Source organism: Bufo gargarizans, chromosome 2 (assembly GCF_014858855.1).
Source record: "Bufo gargarizans isolate SCDJY-AF-19 chromosome 2, ASM1485885v1, whole genome shotgun sequence".
NCBI classification, from domain to species: domain Eukaryota; kingdom Metazoa; phylum Chordata; class Amphibia; order Anura; family Bufonidae; genus Bufo; species Bufo gargarizans.
Window position 1 is genome coordinate 124,993,979 of NC_058081.1, and position 18,873 is coordinate 125,012,851.

At 45.1% G+C, this 18,873-nt stretch overlaps 1 protein-coding gene across 4 annotated transcripts in view; it reads left to right on the forward strand.

Moving 5' to 3' along the window:
* Positions 1-482: 482 nt before the first annotated feature.
* AKAP13 (A-kinase anchoring protein 13) overlaps positions 483-18,873 on the forward strand; it is a 208,304-nt gene continuing 189,913 nt past the window's right edge. For all 4 annotated transcript variants that reach the window (XM_044279452.1, XM_044279455.1, XM_044279453.1 and 1 more), the window contains exon 1: positions 483-616. The gene's annotated coding sequence lies outside the window, so the exon portion shown is untranslated. The remainder of the gene's footprint in view (positions 617-18,873) is intronic.

Here is an 18,873-nt window from a genome sequence, read left to right on the forward strand (position 1 = left end):
CGCAGCCCTCCCCTGTGTAGTCAGTGATGCACAGTCCATACACAGACGCAGCCCTCCCCTGTGTAGTCAGTGATGCACAGTCCATACACAGACGCAGCCCTCCCCCATGTAGTCAGTGATACACAGTCCATACACAGACGCAGCCCTCCCCCGTGTAGTCAGTGATGCACAGTCCATACACAGACGCAGCCCTCCCCCGTGTAGTCAGTGATGTTGTGTCCCATCTACCGACGACCTTTCCATTAAAGCTCCCACTGACAACTTCAGCCAGAACTTTCCCGAGCCGCTCTCCTCTTGCCGAGCGGCACAGCGCGTGATGGACAGGCGCGGCGGCCAATCAGCGCGCGGCGGACGGCCGGGACTGGCAGGCTTGTAGTAGCCGCACATGCGCAGTGGGGGCGCTGTGCAGTCCGGGACAGCGGTGGGAGCGGAAAGTGATACAGAGTAGCAAGTGGTGGAGTGTCCATTGTGCGCTCCCTCTCCGCGGACACCGGAGCTCCCGGCCAGCAGCCTCGCCCCGTACAGCATGTGTCTGGTTGTGCTGTGAGGAGCAGCCCGGAGCCCTGCCGAGGAATGCCCGGCTCCCTGGTCACACTTGTTGCTGCCTAAGCAGGAGGTAAGCGGCCCCGGGGCTGTGGGGGATGGGGGGATGTGAGGCAGACGAGATGTGGTGACCCGGCTGTGCAGAGGTCACCTGGACCATCCACTTAACCATTGCCGTGCCTGCCTGCAGTTTGCAGAGTGCACGGGGTAATGGCCATTAGTTCCACAATGCATGGGGTTCCGAGTGAGTGCCATACACAGCTACATGAGGGAAGGAGGAAACTCCCTGAGCATTTCTTGGGACTCCATTGTGGCAGGACCTCATACATGGCTCATGCTTGGGCTGTGACTGTAGGAATTCTGCACAAGCGGGATGCCTGGCAGTGGACCAGTCCCCAAACTGTGGGAACAGGATTCAGTCTCGGGGCCCGCAGCTGTCGCCATGACCATTCTGGCCGCTCTCCTAAGGGCTCATGCTCATGTGTGCTCAGCGTCCGTTTCCAGTCCGTATGCGGAACCGTTCATTTCAATGGGGCTTGAAAAAAACAAAAACGTAAATGGTTCTGTGTGCATTCCGTGTCCGCATATCTGTTCCGCCAAAAGAATAGAACTTGTCCATTTTGTGGACAAGAGCGGGCATTGTTATAGTGGATCAGCAAAAAAAAAAAAAAAAAAACATATGCAACACCGACGTCATCCGTTTTTCTTTCCGACTGCAAAATACATACAGTCGTGTGCATGGTGCTGGCAGGCTGAGCATTGCTTGTGCTTCCCTTTCTCGCTGTGATAGTTTTCCATGTTCTAAGAAAATCCAGCTCTAATCTCTTAATTTCCTAGATTACTTTGTGTGGGAAAGTTGGGTCGCAACCAGTATCGAAGTTGTGACGAGCCCCAAGTGTGTTTTCATCCGGGCGTCCTGTGCTATATCTCCCCTGCAAAAGTTAAAGGGGTTGTCTGAGACTAGAAAAACGTGGCTGCTTTCTTCTAAAAACAGACGGAATGGGTCCGTCCTCCGTTTTTCACTGACAAGAATAGGACCGATTGGACACAGAACTGAAGCGCTGTCCCATTGACTTTAATGGTGCTGAGCTGCAAGTTTGATCGTTTCGCAAACTTGGGTTCCAATACATCAGAGCCAATACATTCTAATACTGTACGGAGCGCTTGCTGGAACAAAGTTTTATGCAAATTTACTTTGGATGTTTCATTCAAAGTTGATTCGCTCATCCCTAGCCATGACGTGATGTTTTTGATGTGCCCGTATAAAGGTCTCGGTGGTATACAGGATGAGGCCGCTGATGATTGCCTGCACAAGTGGTAAAGGGCACGTCACCCGCTGCAGGCATGGAAACAAAGCCCTCTGGAGAGGAGACGGCTAGTCCTACTTTTCTTTTTTTTTGGTACCGTCTCTGCCTTTAATATTTTCTTTTAACTCTGATAACCCCTTTAACAACTTTCAGGGGCATGAAAAAGCTGGTTAGCAGCCCCTACAAAGTTGAATGGCTGGGCGTATAAGTTGTCAGACACGAGTTGTTAGCTAAGAAATGGCTGAATGCAAATCGTAGCACCTTATTTCAGGATGTCCGCCCGCAGCTTCTTACTGCTGATTCCTCTCTGATGTCAGATCCTGACGCAGCCATTGACAGATGTCAGAGGTGTTTCTGGAGGTTTTGTGCAGTAAGACGAAAGGGACGTGTTTGTTAGCACACAAATTGCTGGTGGTGTCAGAGGTGTCAAATCTAAAGAAATGCACTCAAACCCCTTGGCCCCGAGCTACAATTTGGGTTTTCTCATTGTTCTTGCAGGTGGAGGAGCAGAATGTCACCACACAGGATGTATGTCTTGCACTTCGTGCTCTCGCTTCCATTTCAGATTCAGTAATATAGTCGGGTGTCCGCTTGTGTCAGACCCATAAAACACGGATACCGGGAGTGTGTGTGCGCTGCATTTTTTAAAATTTATTTATTTATTTATTTATTTATTTATTTATTTTTTTGCCGGACTGCGAAACTGACACGGATGCAGACAGCACACGGTGCACTGTCCGTGCGACCCACAAAAAAGCAGTCGTGTGCATGAGCCCTTATACAAATTTATAATGCTGTGTAATCCATAGGCCCCTTTCACACGAGCGAGTTTTCCGCGCGGTTACAATGCGTGGCGTGAACAAATAGCACCCGCACTGAATTCTGACCCATTAATTTCAATGGGTATGTGTACATTTTTTTCACGCATCAATTCTGTGTTGCGTGAAAAACGCAGCATGTTCTATATTCTGTATTTTTCCATGCAGCCCTGGCCCCATAGAAGTAATGCGTTTTTCACTGAAGCCCCATTCACATCTGGAAGCAGGTGCGGGTGCGATGCCTTTATCACTGATGGTTGCTAAGAGATGTTGTTTGTAAACCTTCAGTTTTTTATCACGCGCGTGAAGAACTGAACGCAGTTGAAGACAAAACTGACTGAACTTGCTGGCAAAATGGTGCGAGTTTCACTGAACGCATCCAGAGCCAATCCGTCACGCTCATGTGAAAGAGACCTTTTAGAGTCCTGAAATTTACTGCATTACACTGACATAATGCTGTCAGATCATCTGCGAAGATGAGGATTGCATCTACATGCAGCAATCACCTCCACTGTATGGGGACAAGCCATTCCTTGTCCCCATAGAAAGCAGATCGTTGCGTACACGCCACCATCTGCTGCGCAGGAACGATAATTTTCTGTGTGGGTCGAACAACCTGATCACCGCATGAACTCTCTTCCCCATAATTTGACAGATAATAAGTCCGTGTAAATGGACCCTTACATTTTGTGTGCGCCAGGTTTGGGCACAATTGTATTGCACCGCCAAGTGGCACATCAGTATGTGGTTATATCATTGCATGTTCCGCAAGACAGCATACATTGAGCCAGTGTGCACGTGAGAGCTCACATCACTTTTCTCTACAGAAACCGTTTTCTAATGTTGTCGCACACTCTGACTGGAATGTCACATCCCTATTTTCTGACAGTTCTGAAAATGCGGGAAAAGTGTCAGCAAGCTATACACAGTGACCTCTCAGGGGGGAGTGCATTGGTAAATGTGCCCCTTGGTATTCTTCCCTGGGGTCTTGGTAAGCATCTCCTCAAGGAAGACTTGATATCCCCTGTGCTGCTGGAGGATGCGTTACGTTTATAACAAGGAGCAGATTAAAATGGCTGTGGTTAAAAGGGCTTTCCAGACCTATACTCTGGGTAGGTCATCAGTATCTGAATAGTGGGGGTCTGACACATTGGACCCCCGTCAATCAGCTGTTCCTGTTGGCACCACTGCCTTCTCACAGCTCGCCAAGCACAGCGCCATACATTGTATAGTGGCTGTGCTTGGTATCACAGCTCAGTCTTGGGCTACTTTAACACTTGCGGCAGAGTGATCCGGCAAGCAGTTCCGTCGTTTTTTTTTTTTTTCCGCCGGAGTTAAAACCGTAGCATGCTGCGGTTTTATCTTTTGCCTGATCAGTCAAAATGACTGAACTGAAGACATTCTGATGCATCCTGAACAGATTACTCTCCATTCAGAATGCATGGGGATATGCCTGATCAGTTCTTTTCCGACATTGAGCCCTTTTGACGGAACTCTGTGCCGGAAAAGAAAAACGCTAGTGTGAAAGTACCTTTATTCACTTGAATGGGACGAGCTGCTCTAAGGCCACGTGACATATGAACGTGTCGTCACTCAGCCTAGGAAAAGCTGAGAGAAGACCACAATGCTCACAGCACTGCTGCCTTCTCAAAACAGCTGATCGGCGGGGGTCCAGGGTCTAGAGGATAGGTCATCAGTATTAAAATTTCCGAAAACCTCTTTAATGTAAGCCCTGATACAAGTGGGCATTCCTGCGTGGTTTAGGGGCATTCCCGGTAGCCGGGGCTTAAATGTTGGTAAGTATGCCATCACATTAGTAAATGGTGGATCCCAGTGACTGTAAGTGAAGGTTTGAAGACAAAGATAGGGCATGTTTCATTTATGGGAAAGGCAGGAAAACAGCTGTCAGCAGCTATGAGGCAGACAGCCATTTTATGCTATGTTCATGCATATGGAATAGCGTAGTAAACAAAGAAATTACATATAAAGCTATACAGTAAAAAAAAAAAAACTAGCAAAATAAACACGACAACAATTGGCGCGCTGCAGATTTTGGAATCTGCACGGCAGGTCAATTTCTGCACTTAATAAAAAAGTGTATATATGGTTTCTCTAATCTCGTACACTTTGGTAGTTCTCTAATACGCTGTGGTTTTTCCCCACAAAAATCCATGCGGAAAAACCACACGTAATATGCACTGTGTGCAGCCACCCTTAACTATCCTGACAGGTGATGTTGAGGGAAAGAAGACCTAGGCGAGAACTTTATCACCCAATCCGTTTTTTTCACCCCTGCCATTAGGGGTGGAATCTGCTGGCACAGATTCTATGTCTGTCCGTCCACGGACTCGTTCCCCTCACCTTTTATTTACCGGGGCCATATTGGTAAGAGTAGTTTATCGTGGTCCAGAGATGCTACAGGATGTAGTCCAGGCTGTCTATTACATTACACGTATGTAATTGTAGGGGGTTAGGTGTAGTCATCATTTTGGTGGGAGCAGAGCAGCCTCTTTGTGTGATAGACTGACTCCGCACATCATGTCCCCGTCTGTTTAGTGGTAGGTTGTGGTTGTCACATCAGTAACTTTTGTTTGGGGCTCTGTTGTTAGCGCTCATGGGCAGAGTCCCCTTCTCTTTGGTCATGAAACCAATGACCTTTAAACTGTGGAGAATAATTAATCTGCCCTGTGTGGTAAAAGCTTTCCCAGGGTCTCTGAAGTCAGGCCGGATTGTTACACATCAGCCTTGTTGACTTTTGGCAGTTTCTCAACATTTCGCTCTTACTGAGTCTTGTGCTTTTCCCGGGCGCTGGAGGAGTTAAACCTGTTAAGGCTGGGCGCTGTAACACCCATAATTTCATAATGGCTCCATGCACCTTTCTCATTTCTGTCAGTTTGATCCTGTGCATTAAGTAGAAGAATGGCAGCATAATGATGGTCACTAATAACATAGGAGGTAACTGACTAAAAGGCCTGTTTCACACAAGCCAGTGTGCAAAGCCCTGGTCACATCGTGTTTTAGGCATTTTCCCAGACGTATACCTCCGATGTATGTTTTTTCTTCTTGTACCCACTATATGCCAAGAGTGTCCTTTTGGCATACGCCGAGCCGGTATGCATTGGTATAGTCACCTGCGTGAGTGACGTGAACAGAGCCTAAAGGTATATGCACATATGCGACGCGGATTCATGTGGAAAATCTGCAGAAAATTACAGTACCAACTAAGTAGTGAGATTTTTGAAAATCTCATGTTCATGGTGCAGAATTTGACCTGCAGACAATGCGGATTTAGAAATCTGCAGCATATAAATCATTCAGATTTTCATTGTAGATTTCACCCTTTGACACAAATAGTGGACTGGGGCGAATCCACAAGTAAGGCCTCATGCACACGACAGTTGTTTTTCTCGGCCTCCGTTCCGTTTTTTTTGCAGATAGGATGGGGACCCATTCATTTCAATGGGTCAGCCAAAAAATGCTGATAGTTCATCCGTTTTTTTTTTTTTTTTTTGTGGACGCACAATTTGCATGAGGCCTAAGTCATATGGATTTGGTGTGAAAACGACTCAAAAGTCTGTGTGGAAAATCCTCATAAACTACACTGCCACATGCATATACCCTAAGGCTTCGTGCACACTACTGTTTTTCACCCATGTACTTGGCACACGTCCGTATTGTTGGCAGATCCATGTGGCTGTTCCGCCACTTATTTAACATATGTCCTCTTCTTGTTGGTATTAAGGACGACAATATCCCTTTCTTGTTGATGGGAGTGAGAAAATACGTAATGCACAAAGGTGTTTGTGTTTTCTGATCCATTTTTTTGTGGACTGAAATGCAGACATGGCGTGTGCATGAAGCCTTAAAAGGGTTGTCTCATCTCAGACAATGTCTTATAGGTGCGGGTCAAACCGCTGGGACCCGCACCTATATCGGAAACGGAGCCCGGTGTCTGGAGGACTCCGGTCTGGCCACCACCAATCACTCTCCCCACAGAAGTTAATGGGAGTGCACCGCGCATGACTGGCCACCGCTCCCATTAACTTCTATGGGCCCGACGGAATTAGCTGAGCCAGCGCTTGGCTATTTTTGCCAGCCACGCATGCACAGTGCGCTCTCCACCACTTTCTGGGCTCCGTTCTCGATATAGGTGCGGTTCCCAGCGGTAAGGCCCACACCTATCAATCAATGGGGGTATATCCTAGCAATATGCCCCCATTGTCAGAGATGAGAATAACGCTTTAACATGTAAAATGTACCTATCTGAATTTTGGCGACTGCTGATCTGTACTGATTTGCTGTCACATAGGGGAAAAAAGTGAGATACATTTAGCAGCTGCTGTATATTACAGATGCCCCATACTCTTCAACAGGCACTTTCCATCAGCAAAACGGATGAAAGCAGCGCATACGGCATTCTTTAAAATGTACGTGTATTTTATATAGCCTTGTGAAGGGCCCAATAATATGCTGGCTCCATACTACACACCACAAAAAATACCGACATAATGCTGATGAACACTCATGTGAAGAGACCGGAGGCTGTTTGGATACAGTGCATCTACTGAATTACGTCACTGGAAGTTAAAGTTGGAAAATTGTCCTTTTTTTTTCCCCCTTCGTAAATAAGTTACACTGTGTGCGACTTGCTGCCCACTTTGTCAGGAAAAATGGTGGGGGAGGCTTGATAATGAGCTTTTCTTTTCTTTGCATTTGCATCTGTAAACTGGTGCCGTTTATTTAATAAATGTGCCCATGGTGAGAAAAAAAAAAAAGATAAATCCTGTCAAAAGCACATGTCCCTAACCCTGCAATATGTGGCTGTCTCGAAATTGCAGTTTCAAGAAACAGCACGCACTTGTACAATTTCCATGCCCCTTTAGTGGTTCAGTCTGGATCTGGTTGAGACCTGGAAGTGCCAGTATATACTAGGGTTGGGCGATATAAAAAATATTCCCACGATATAAAAAAATGTATCGGGAATTCGGGATAACAATATATATCGTCATAAATACCCATTTAGAAGATAAAACACTTGGGTCAACAAAAATATATTGTACAGTCCTGATCAAAAGTTTAAGACTACCTGAAAAATTGCAAAAAATCATTTTACATTGTTGAATCTTAACAAGGTTCCAAGTAGAGCTTCAACATGCAACAAGAAGAAATGAGAGTGAAACAAAACCTTTTTTGAGCATTCAATTGATTAAAAATAACGATTAAACTAAAACAGGTGGTTTTTCAGCTGATCCAAATTTTAGGACCACATGCCTTTTTAAAAGTCCAAATCTGTGCAAAGATGTGGATTCATTGTCATTTTCTGTCAGGTAGTCACAAGTTGTGAGGGCAAAGGCAAAAAAACTCTCCCTTGAACGTGGTCGGGTTGTTGAACTGCATAAGCAGGGTCTCTCACAGCGCGCCATCACTTCTGAGGTGGGACGCAGTAAGACAGTCATTTGGAATTTCTTAAATGATCCTGAGGGTTATGGAACAAAAAAGTCAAGTGGAAGACCCCAAAAAATTTCATCAGCCCTGAGCCGGAGTATCCAATTGGCTGTCCGTCAAGACACTGGACGATCCTCAACCCAAATTAAGGCCCTTACTGCTGCTGACTGCAGCCCCATAACCATTTGAGACTGAAGGGCTTAAAAAAAAGTCTTATAAGTCCTCGTCTCCATGAACGCCACAGAACTGCTCGTTTGGACTTTGCAAGAGAGCTCCAAACATGGGATATTCAAAGGTGGAAGAAAGTTTTATTCTCTGATGAGAAAAAATGTAACCTTGATGGTTTCCAACGTTACTGGCATGACAAGCAGATCCCACCTGAGATGTTTTCTACGCGCCACAGTGGAGGGGGCGCCATAATGGTCTGGGGTGCTTTTTCCTTCAGTGGAAAAATGGCGCTTCAGGAAGTGCAGGGGCGTCAAACTGCCGCTGGCTATGTCCAGATGTTGCAGAGAGCATTCCTCATGACTGAGGGCCCTCGTCTGTGTGTGGTAACGACCTGGGTTTTTCAACAGGACAACGCTACAGTACACAATGCCCGCAGTACAAGGGACTTCTTCCAGGAGAATAACATCACTCTTTTGGCCCATCCTGCGTGTTCCACTGATCTAAATCCAATTGTGAACCTTTGAGGTATGATGGCAAGAAAAGTTTACAAAAATGGACAACAGTTCCAGGCAGTAGATGGCCTTCGTGCCGCCGTATTCACCACTTGGAGAAATGTTCCCACTCACCTCATGGAAACACTTGCATCAAGCATGCCGAAACAAATTTTGGAAGTGATGAACAATAACGGCGGAGCTACGCATTACCGAGTTCATGTTTGGAAGTTGGAGTTCTGTTTTGGGGGGGGTTTCGTTTTTTTTTTTTTGGAGGTGTGGTCCTAAACTTTTGATCAGCTGAAAAACAGCCTGTTTCAGTTTATTCGTTGTTTTCATTAAATTGAATGCTCAAAAAATGTTTTCTCGCTCCCATTTCTTGTTGCATGTTGAAGCTCTACTTGGAACCTTGTTAAGATCCAGCCATGCTAAATATGATTTTTTTTTTTTTGCCATTTTTTTTTTTTTGTGGTCTTAAACTTTTGATCAGGACTGTACTATGTGGCAGCGGGCCACAAGGAAACATTATACTGTTTGGGGGCTGCAACTTATAGCCCACATTCATTATAATGTCTCCTTGTTGCCCCCATAATATGGTGTCCCCAATGAGACATTATAATGTATGGGGCTTATACAGTAAAAGGGAGACTATGGTGCCCCACAGCACACTGCTGCCCCCCCGCCTCATGGCAGAAGCAGGTGTGACATAATCTAAAATATCATGGAAAATAAGAAATGGCAATATTACCGTTTTTAATACTGCAGTATATTACATATACCAATATATTGCCCAACACTAGTATATGATTACATAAGAACAAGTTTAAATGATTACAGATGTAAATAAGATGCATCTAAACGTATTGCACCCGTGCGGAAAAAACTGAACTAAACGCAATCGCAGACAAAACTGGCTGAACTTGCTTGCAAAATAGTGCGAGTTTCACTGAACGCACTCTGAACGCATCTGGCCCCAATCCGCAACGCCCGTGTGAAACCAGCCTAATAGAAACTGACATGTCTGCGTCCGAGCTCCTTCCATTCCAACTTTATGAGCATGCTTTAAGAAATTGGAGTGGGGTGGGGGGTGATGCTTTAGGTGGTGGTGTCACATGGTACAAAGCAGGAATGGCCAAACCATTAGGTAAATTCCCTGTCTAAATACCGCCTGGTACAATTTCAGGAGACAGTGTGCCTAGGTATTAGTTATACTGGCCAAGTTTCTCTGTGTGTCTGCAGTAGTTTTAGCAGCATTGGGGCTCATGCACACAAACATATTTTCTTTCCATGTCAGTTCCGTGTTTTTATTTTTATTTTATTTTTTTAAGACCATATTTTTTTTAAGACCATATGCAGAACCATTCATTTCAATAAAAGACTGGTGTAAAATCTGGAGTGACTGTGATTCCATAATTTTGAAGCATAGGGTTTCTGTGTGCCGCCATTCAGGTTGCGTTCACACCGTTTTGTACTTGAGCCTGGTGAATGTCTGCTGACTGGGGGACTATGGGGGAGATGTATCAAACTGGTGTAAAGGAAAACTGGCTTAGGCTGGGTTCACATCCCATACAGTGGCATCTGTCACCAAAGAGTTCCATGGTTGCTATCTTTTCCTGTACACCAGTTTATATAAATATACCCCCATATTTATCCCCCCCCCCCCCCCATTTTGGGTGGTTTGATTTCTTTTTAAATGTCCTCCTAACCTAAAATAAGTGCAGCCATATCCTGGTGAGGGATGCTGTGGTGTGCTATTCCAGGACGGCTGGTTATAAAAAGGCTGCTCTTCTGTGGGATAATCACCTGTTCTTTCTTTGACCTCAGCTGTTGGTGAGAAGAACTGGCAAGCATGAACGGGAGGAGGCGTGATGGAGAGATGTATGTGAGTTCATGCTTCACTAGTGCTCCGGGCTCCTGTGTCTTTCATGTGAAGAACTGACCTGCGCAACTTCCATTTTTAAAGGGGTTGTCTCCGACTGCCAACTGCCCCTGTGCATGCCCTTGTAACATGCCGGATAACTGAAGATTTATCATGAGGGGTGCACCTTTTGAGTTTTAGGCCAGGTCACGTTGGGCTACGTTCACATCGCCATTAGAGGTGATCCGGCATAAATGGCCATGTGAACATAGCTTTATGCACCACTATTTCAAGAGTATACCAGCATGACCGCAAGTTTGTGGACCCCCTATTCACAGCATCATGGGCATCTGTGATGCTGTTAAGTAAACCCGCCGTCAGACTAGGGTGCACATCCGAAATGTTGATGCACACTGAGTCTGTTATATGCTCATATGGATCTGGCCTAACGCTTCTGTCTGGAGTTACACCTTTTCTGATGTAAGATTGCAGCAATTTTTTTCCAAGTTGATGAATCTGGCTTGGGGTACTTTCACACTTGCGTTTTTCTTTTCTGGTGCTGAGTTCCGTCCTAGGGGCTCAAATCCGGTAAAGAACTGATCAGTTTTATCCTAATGCATTCTGAATGGAGAGTAATCCGTTTAGGATGTCTTCAGTTCAGTCTTTTTGACTGATCAGGCTTTTCAGAAAACCGTAGCATGTTTTATTTTTACCTCCGGCCAAAAATCCTGAACACTTTGACTGAACGCCGGATCCGGTCTTTTTCCCATTGACTTGCATTAACGCCAGATCCGGGGCCGTGTGTTCAGTCAAACCGGATTCGGCTTTTGCATGTTAAACCCGAAAAAAAGTCCATAAATGGCGGATCTGTTTTTTCCAATGCATTTTTTCATTGTGATCAAAATCCTGATCAGGGTTCAAATGCAATCCGTTTTCACACGTTTTCCGGCTCCGGCAGGCAGTTCCGGTGTCAGAATTGAACGCCGGATTTAAACAACGCTAGTGTGAAAGTATCCTTAGTTGGTGAGTGCTACCTGCACACCGGTGTGGATGAAAAAACATAAGACTGGCACAAATTTCTGTATGGATATATGTGCGTTTCTGCAGCATATCCACACTGAAATCCGCAATGTCTAACAGCGTTTTTTTGTGCGGGATTGATGCGGTTTTGCTGCAGATCTCACCTTTCCATTGAAAAGGGTGAAAACTGCAGCTAAAACTGCAAACCTAATTGACATGCTGAGGATTATGAAATCTACACGGCAGGCCAATCTCTGCACCGAAAAAGTCCAGAAAGTGTACATGAGACTTGTGTGATCTCTTATATGGCCTCTTTCAGACGGGTGTTGCGGGAAAATGTGCGGGTGCGTTGCGGGAACACGCGCGATTTTACTGCGCGAGTGCAAAACATTGTAATGCGTTCACAGAAGTTCGGGCTTGGGATCGGTGTTCTGTAGATTGTATTATTTTCCCTTATAACATGGTTATAAGGGAAAATAATAGCATTCTGAATACAGAATGCATAGTAAAATAGCGCTGGAGGGGTTAAAAAATAAATAAAATAATTTAACTCACCTTAGTACACTTGATCGCGCAGTCAGCATCTCCTTCTGTCTTGATCTTAGCTGTGTGGAGGAACAGGACCTGTGGTGACGTCACTCCGGTCATCACATGATCCATCACATGGTGACGGACCATGTGATGACCGGAATGACGTCACCACAGGTCCTGTTCCTGCACAGAAGACAGACAGAAGAGATGCTGGGCTTCGCGATCAAATGGATTAAGGTGGGTTAAATTATTAGTTTTTTAACCCCTCCACCGCTATTTTACTATGCATTCAGTATTCAGAATGCTATTATTTTCCCTTATAACCATGTTATAAGGGAAAATAATAATGATCGAGTCCCGATCATCTCCTAGCAACCGTGCGTGAAAATCGCACCGCATCCGCACTTGCTTGCGATTTTCACGCAACCCCATTAATTTCTATTTGGCCTGCGTTACGTGAAAAATGCACAAAATAAAGCATGCTGCGATTTTCACGCAATGCATTAGTGATGCGTGAAAATCACCGCTCATGTGAACAGCCCCATAGAAATGAATGGGTCGGGATTCAGTGCGGATGCAATGCGTTCAACTCGCGCATCGCATCCGTGCGGAATACTCGCCCATGTGAAAGGGGCCTTAGGCCCCTTGCAGATGAGCGTGTGTGGATTAGGTCCGGATGCGTTGCAAATGCACTCAGTGAAAAATGTGCGATTTTGCAAACAGTCACAATCGAGTTCAGTTTTAATCGCGCGGGGGCAATGTGATTTAATGAGTTTCACACGCGTATGATAAAAAACTGAATGTATACAAACAACATCTCATAGGGCTCTTTCACACTTGCGTTCTTTTCTTCCGGCATAGAGTTCCGTCGTCGGGGCTCTATGCCGGAAGAATCCTGATCAGTTTTGTCCTAATGCATTCTGAATGGAGAGAAATACGTTCAGGATGCATCAGGATGTCTTCAATTCGGGACCGGAACGTTTTTTGGCCGGAGAAAATACCGCAGCATGCTGCGCTTTTTGCTCTGGCCAAAAATCCTGAAAAATCATTGAAAGGCATTGATCCGGATCCGGCCTTAAGCTAAACGTCGTTTGGGCGCATTGCCGGATCCGATGTTTAGCTTTTTCTGAATGGTTACCATGGCTGCCGGGACGCTAAAGTCCTGGCAGCCATGGTAAAGTGTAGTGGGGATCGGGGAGCAGTATACTTACCGTCCGTGCGGCTCCCGGGGCGCTTCAGAGTGACGTCAGGGCGCCCCACGCACATGGATGACGTGATCGCATGGCATGTCATCCATGCGCATGGGGCGCTCTGCCGTCATTCTGGAGCGCCCCGGGAGCCGCACGGACTGAAAGTATACTGCTCCCCTGCTCCCCACTACTACTATGGCAACCAGGACTTTAATAGCGTCCTGGCTGCCATAGTAACACTGAACGCATTTTGAAGACGGATCCGTCTTCAAATGCTTTCAGTTCACTTGCGTTTTTCCGGATCCGGCGTGTAATTCCGGCAAATGGATCCGGACAACGCAAGTGTGAAAGAGCCCTTAGCAACCATCCGTGAAAAACGCATCACATTCGCACTTGCTTGCGGATGCGATTTTCAGGCAGCTCCATTCAATTCTATGGGAAACGAATGGGAGTGGTGACCGCGCAAGCGTGGTGCGCTCCTATTCACTAGTATGGTGAAAGCACTTGGTGGTAGCCTAACCCAGGGACCTTCCACACTCCCTTCTTGGTGTAGGTTCGGGTCCCCGAGGTGGGACCCGCACCTATGAGATAATAGGGGCATATCCTAGTGATATGCCTCCATTGTCTGTGATGAGACAACCCCTTTAAGGGCTCATGCACACGGCCATAAGTGTTTTGTAGTCTGCAAATGGTGGATCTGCAAAACATGAATCCTGGCCGAGTGTAAGTGTACATAAGCCCAAAAAGTCAAAAAGCCTTAATTTGTGACTTTCTGAAGCCAGAATTCTGATGTGCATTGCTTGATAAATTTCTAGACCATAGAGTAAGGCTACATTCACACAACCGTATCTGTGTATACCGGCCGTGTGCATCTTGTTCTTTTAACATCCCCTTGTTAAACTATTGGTAGGTCATGCAACAGACCAGTCCATTAACTCTTCTGTTTAGGCTGCATGCACATTTTTTGTGGATAACACCCAGACCCATTAGCGTCTATGAATCCGCAAAAAAAGGTGGACCGCATACGGAGGTCACCTATCTGCTGTCTGCATCCGGATTCCCATTCCACAAGTTATAGAACATGTTCTACTCTGGTCTGCATTGTGGGTGATAATGGCCATTTCTAATAATGGGAGCAAAAAGGTATCTGTTTTGCGAATCTGTGGTTTGCGGACCGAAATTCGGATACGGGTGTGTGCATGCGGCCTAAAACAATTGGGATGTTACTGATTGGCCATCAGAATTTATTTATATATATATATATAGTTTCTGGCGTTAAATTTTTATTTTAATTTTTTTGGGGAGATGCTTAAAGGGGTTTCTAGACTTTTAATATTGATAACCTATCCTCAGGATGATAGGTCATCAATATTAAAAGTCTGTAAAACCCCTTTAAGGCCTAAAATTTTAAATGGGCAGAAGTTCAGCCCCTGTGTCACTAATCCCTCGGTCCCTCTTGTGCGTACATCACTGCAGCGCAGGGACTGATATCAGTGAGGCAGTGGGGGACTAACCTAACAGGAGAATCTTATTCAGAGCAGGCATCTGGGACATAACTGCATAGAAAGGTAGGACCACAATCTGTCTATTCTCTTGCGTAACTTCTTCACGTCTGCGTGCATCCCGAGCAGCGGCTTCCTGAGACACACCCGGGGCAGTTTTAGATATTTTTGTGGAAGTAGTATATTCATGGTCTGTCCATGGGCAGATCAGTGGGCAAAACTACAGACTTGAAGGTCTCTTATTCTGATGCAGAAATGGGGAGATTTATCAAAACTGGTGTAAAGGAAAACTGGCTTAGTTGCCCATAGCAACCAATCAGATCTCATCTTTTATTTTCCAGAGGATCTCTGAAAAATGAAAGGTGGAATCTGATTGGTTGCTATGGGCAACTAAGCCAGTTTTCCTTTACACCAGTTTTGATAAGTCTATCCTGTAATTATTAGGCCAGGGAGCTGTATTTAAATTATACAGCTATGAAGAAGAATAAATAAATAAAATATATATTATAATATACCGGCATATTCATTTCTAGCCTGTATCCCTAATGCAGCATTTTTGTTTAGCAGCCCATAAACTTTATGGGTATTGCCCAAACATTTGTTCAGCTAACAGCTATTCCTCCTGCGTGTGCACGGCTGAGCATGCATGTGTTTTCAAAGGGGAGACGGGCATTAGCCACTGTAAGGTGCCTCTGACAGTAAAGAATTGGTCATGTTAAACTCCAGTATACCGATCCTTCTTCCCCCACCATCTGCCATCAGGGAAGGGTCAGGACACCCCCATACATGTCAATAAGCCAGTTCCACCAAAATCTATGTTTTTGGCAGACTTTCATGTTATGTGTCAGGGCACCCTTTGACTTCCCCTTTAGCTCTTACTGCAGCTTGAAGTGTGTCACTTTTCACTGACCCTGACCAGGAAATTGTGGAAATTTGTAATTTCTCTGCAGAACGCCATCTTGGCCCTTTCCCCAAATTTCCTATTGCTGAACTGTGTTTCGAGTATCATGAGTTCATGTATTACATGAGGTAAATGCCTGTCCAGAGTAGGAAACGTGCTTATCAGGGAGCCTGCAGAGCTTTCTTATTTTACTTCTCTCAGATGGCATCACTTCCACACAATTCTCTGGGCGCACTGTGCCTGCATACAGCTCTGAGGTAGTACGCCACATAATACAGCTACACCAAGGCTTTGGTCACCTGACGGCTCCCACTCCTAGCCTTACTGTCTGTTGCCGTCTTACATAAGCCTTTCATGTGACTGTTTTCACTCCATGGAACAGTCTAGTCAATCTTGTAAGAGTTTCTTGCACTCTGCTTTAGCACTTGCTTCTTTCAGGGGAGACTATCACACAGATTAATATAGGAAATCGGAGGTACAGAATGGGACATATATCTCTGTGGATGCCTTGGTAATATGAAAGTGTGCTTGGGCCCTAAGGCCTCTTTCAGACGAGCGTGTCCTGTGCGCAAATCACGCTCCGTATGCAAGCGTGATTCCCTGTTATGGACACTGCTCGTTTCTAGTTTATAATGCTGTGTGTCTCTGCATGGCCTTTCATCTACTGACATAATGCTATCCATATAATTCAGTAGATACAGGTCATGCAGAGACACACAGCATTATAAATCATTATAATGCCATGCGCTCCTGAGAAACGAGCAGTGTCCATAACCGGGAATGACGCTCACATACAGAGCGTGATTTCTGCACAGGACACGCTTGTCTGAAACGGACATCGGGGCTGTGTGCGCAGTCACTGTACAGTGGCACATGCAGTGCAGTAAAATACTTCTGATATGGCATGCAGTGGAACAAGCCATCATTACCGTGCGCCTCTATAGAGGTATGATATGGAGCAGTTGCATTCAGTGGATGCTGTATTACGGAACATGCATCCACAGTACAGCCATGAGTGTTACAGATTTTGTATTGCGATAACTTGACCTGTATGTTGCACATGCAGCTATTATAGTATATTGCACGAGAATAGGAGTTGCATATATACATGTATTTATGTATACTGCTGCATAACAATATGCCTGTGCATAGTAATGGTAAAGTTATATTGTTGGTAATAATCAACACAATTGTTTGGATCTTGAGTGTCCCTGCACCTTTAAAAAAAAAAATAAAATTTTGTCATAGTGACATATCAAAGGTTTTGATGGGTGTACTTCCAAATGTTGAGACCCTCACGATTGCTAAAACGAAGAGCTTGGAGCTGTCATGTAGATCGCGGTGTCTTCTGGCTGCTGGAGACGGATTCATAGACTTGCTGCTGAGCCCATCTACAGCAGTGAGAAGAAACAGCTGTCTGTGTGATCAGCAGGGGTCTCAACACTCAGACCCCCACCAATATAAACCTTTGATACGCTATGTTACTATGACAGATCAAAAAAAAAAAATGGGATGCAGATTGAACATAGTGGTGTGCATGAGGCCTTCTAGTGCAGAACTTAAAGGGCACCTGTTACGGTGGAACATGGTGTCTAATCTGCGCGCAGGAGGAGCTGAGTAGACTGATATATTAGTGACTGACAGACTTCCCTGGTAGGACCACCTCCTGGGCTCCTAACTGAGACAAGAAAATAAATAAAATTACAAGTTATATTGAATCTTTTTTCCACAGAACTATGTAATAATCTGCTCCGCTCCTCCTGCTCTCTTTGAAAAGCAAGCAAATAAAAAAAAAAATGTAATAAAGTTCTCTTTTGGAATGTGATTGGAAACCTACAAAGGACATGGCCCAGGCAGTGCTAGGCTTTCTTCTGCTTCATTAATTTGGGTGTAATCCAGGTTTAGACTTTAGCCTCAACATTATGTACACCTTGGAAATGCCTTTGCCATACTTTGTTTTACAACTTTAAACATTCAGGTCGTGCTGTGGGTAAAGTTTATTTCTTCTAGGGTCTCCATCGTCCTGCTCTCCTTCTTTCTGGAAAGCCCTGCATAACATCCTATCTGCCCATAAGTCTTGTGGACATATGCATCTGCACAAGGTTTACAATAGCGTCCCGGCTCCTGTAAGAGTGGTATGTGTGTATAGAAGAATAGCCCATTTGGCTGACTGCCATAGACCTTCCCAGCAGCAGTGCTGGATTTTATCGGCCTTCTTGCCACCCCTACTCTACCCCAGAATCGGCCTCGGTTTCCTGATGTCCGAAATCTTTTGCACAGCTGAAGTATATTCAGTTTTGATCCAGTAGCTTAATGGCTTGTTGTTGGCATCAGGTAGATTTACTAGATGTCGACATCACGTTATTGGGGTCTATATGGAGTTAGAAGGTGTTCTGTAAGTGGCAATACTAACTTCAGATACACATCCATACTGCCATTTTATGGGTAAACTGTCTATATAGACTGAATTATATGCAGTTTGTATGTATCTCTGTGTACAGAACGCAAAAAGATGGCGCCAGGTTCCTTGCTCGAAAGGTTTGGCTGCATATTTCATTTCAACGCACTTGTAAAAATTGAGTACTATAGACACAAATGTGGTGTCCGTCCTTCCCATCCAACTGCATATTGTGCTTTAAAAGCGGTCAGTCCAGCCTGAAGGAAAGTAAAGACCTCTGATGTTCAAGCAAGACGCTTGTAGTAAAAAAAGGGGTGCAAATTTTTTTCCCCCAGTTTGGGTTCAGTTGTACCATACTTTCCCTTTGACCTTTATATAGATGGGGAACTACGCATGAGTGGCAGAGCTACTGTGTCTATGACCAGCTTAGGACTCGGTCACGTTTGTTGGTCGGCACCTTGTGAGTCTGGCCGCCACTTATTCACAAGTATTTGTACCGGGTTCACATCACCATTTAGCTTTCCATTCTTCTGATCCGTGTTTTTTTTCCTGTTCTTCAGACGGATCTGTTATTTTGAGCATCAGTTTATGTCTGTTCCGTCAGAGATAAATTATTTTTTAAGGCAGAAAAAGTCCGGCATGCAGACAAAGATAACTGATCTCTGACGGAAGTGACGCAAACAGTTCTTAACTGATGCTCA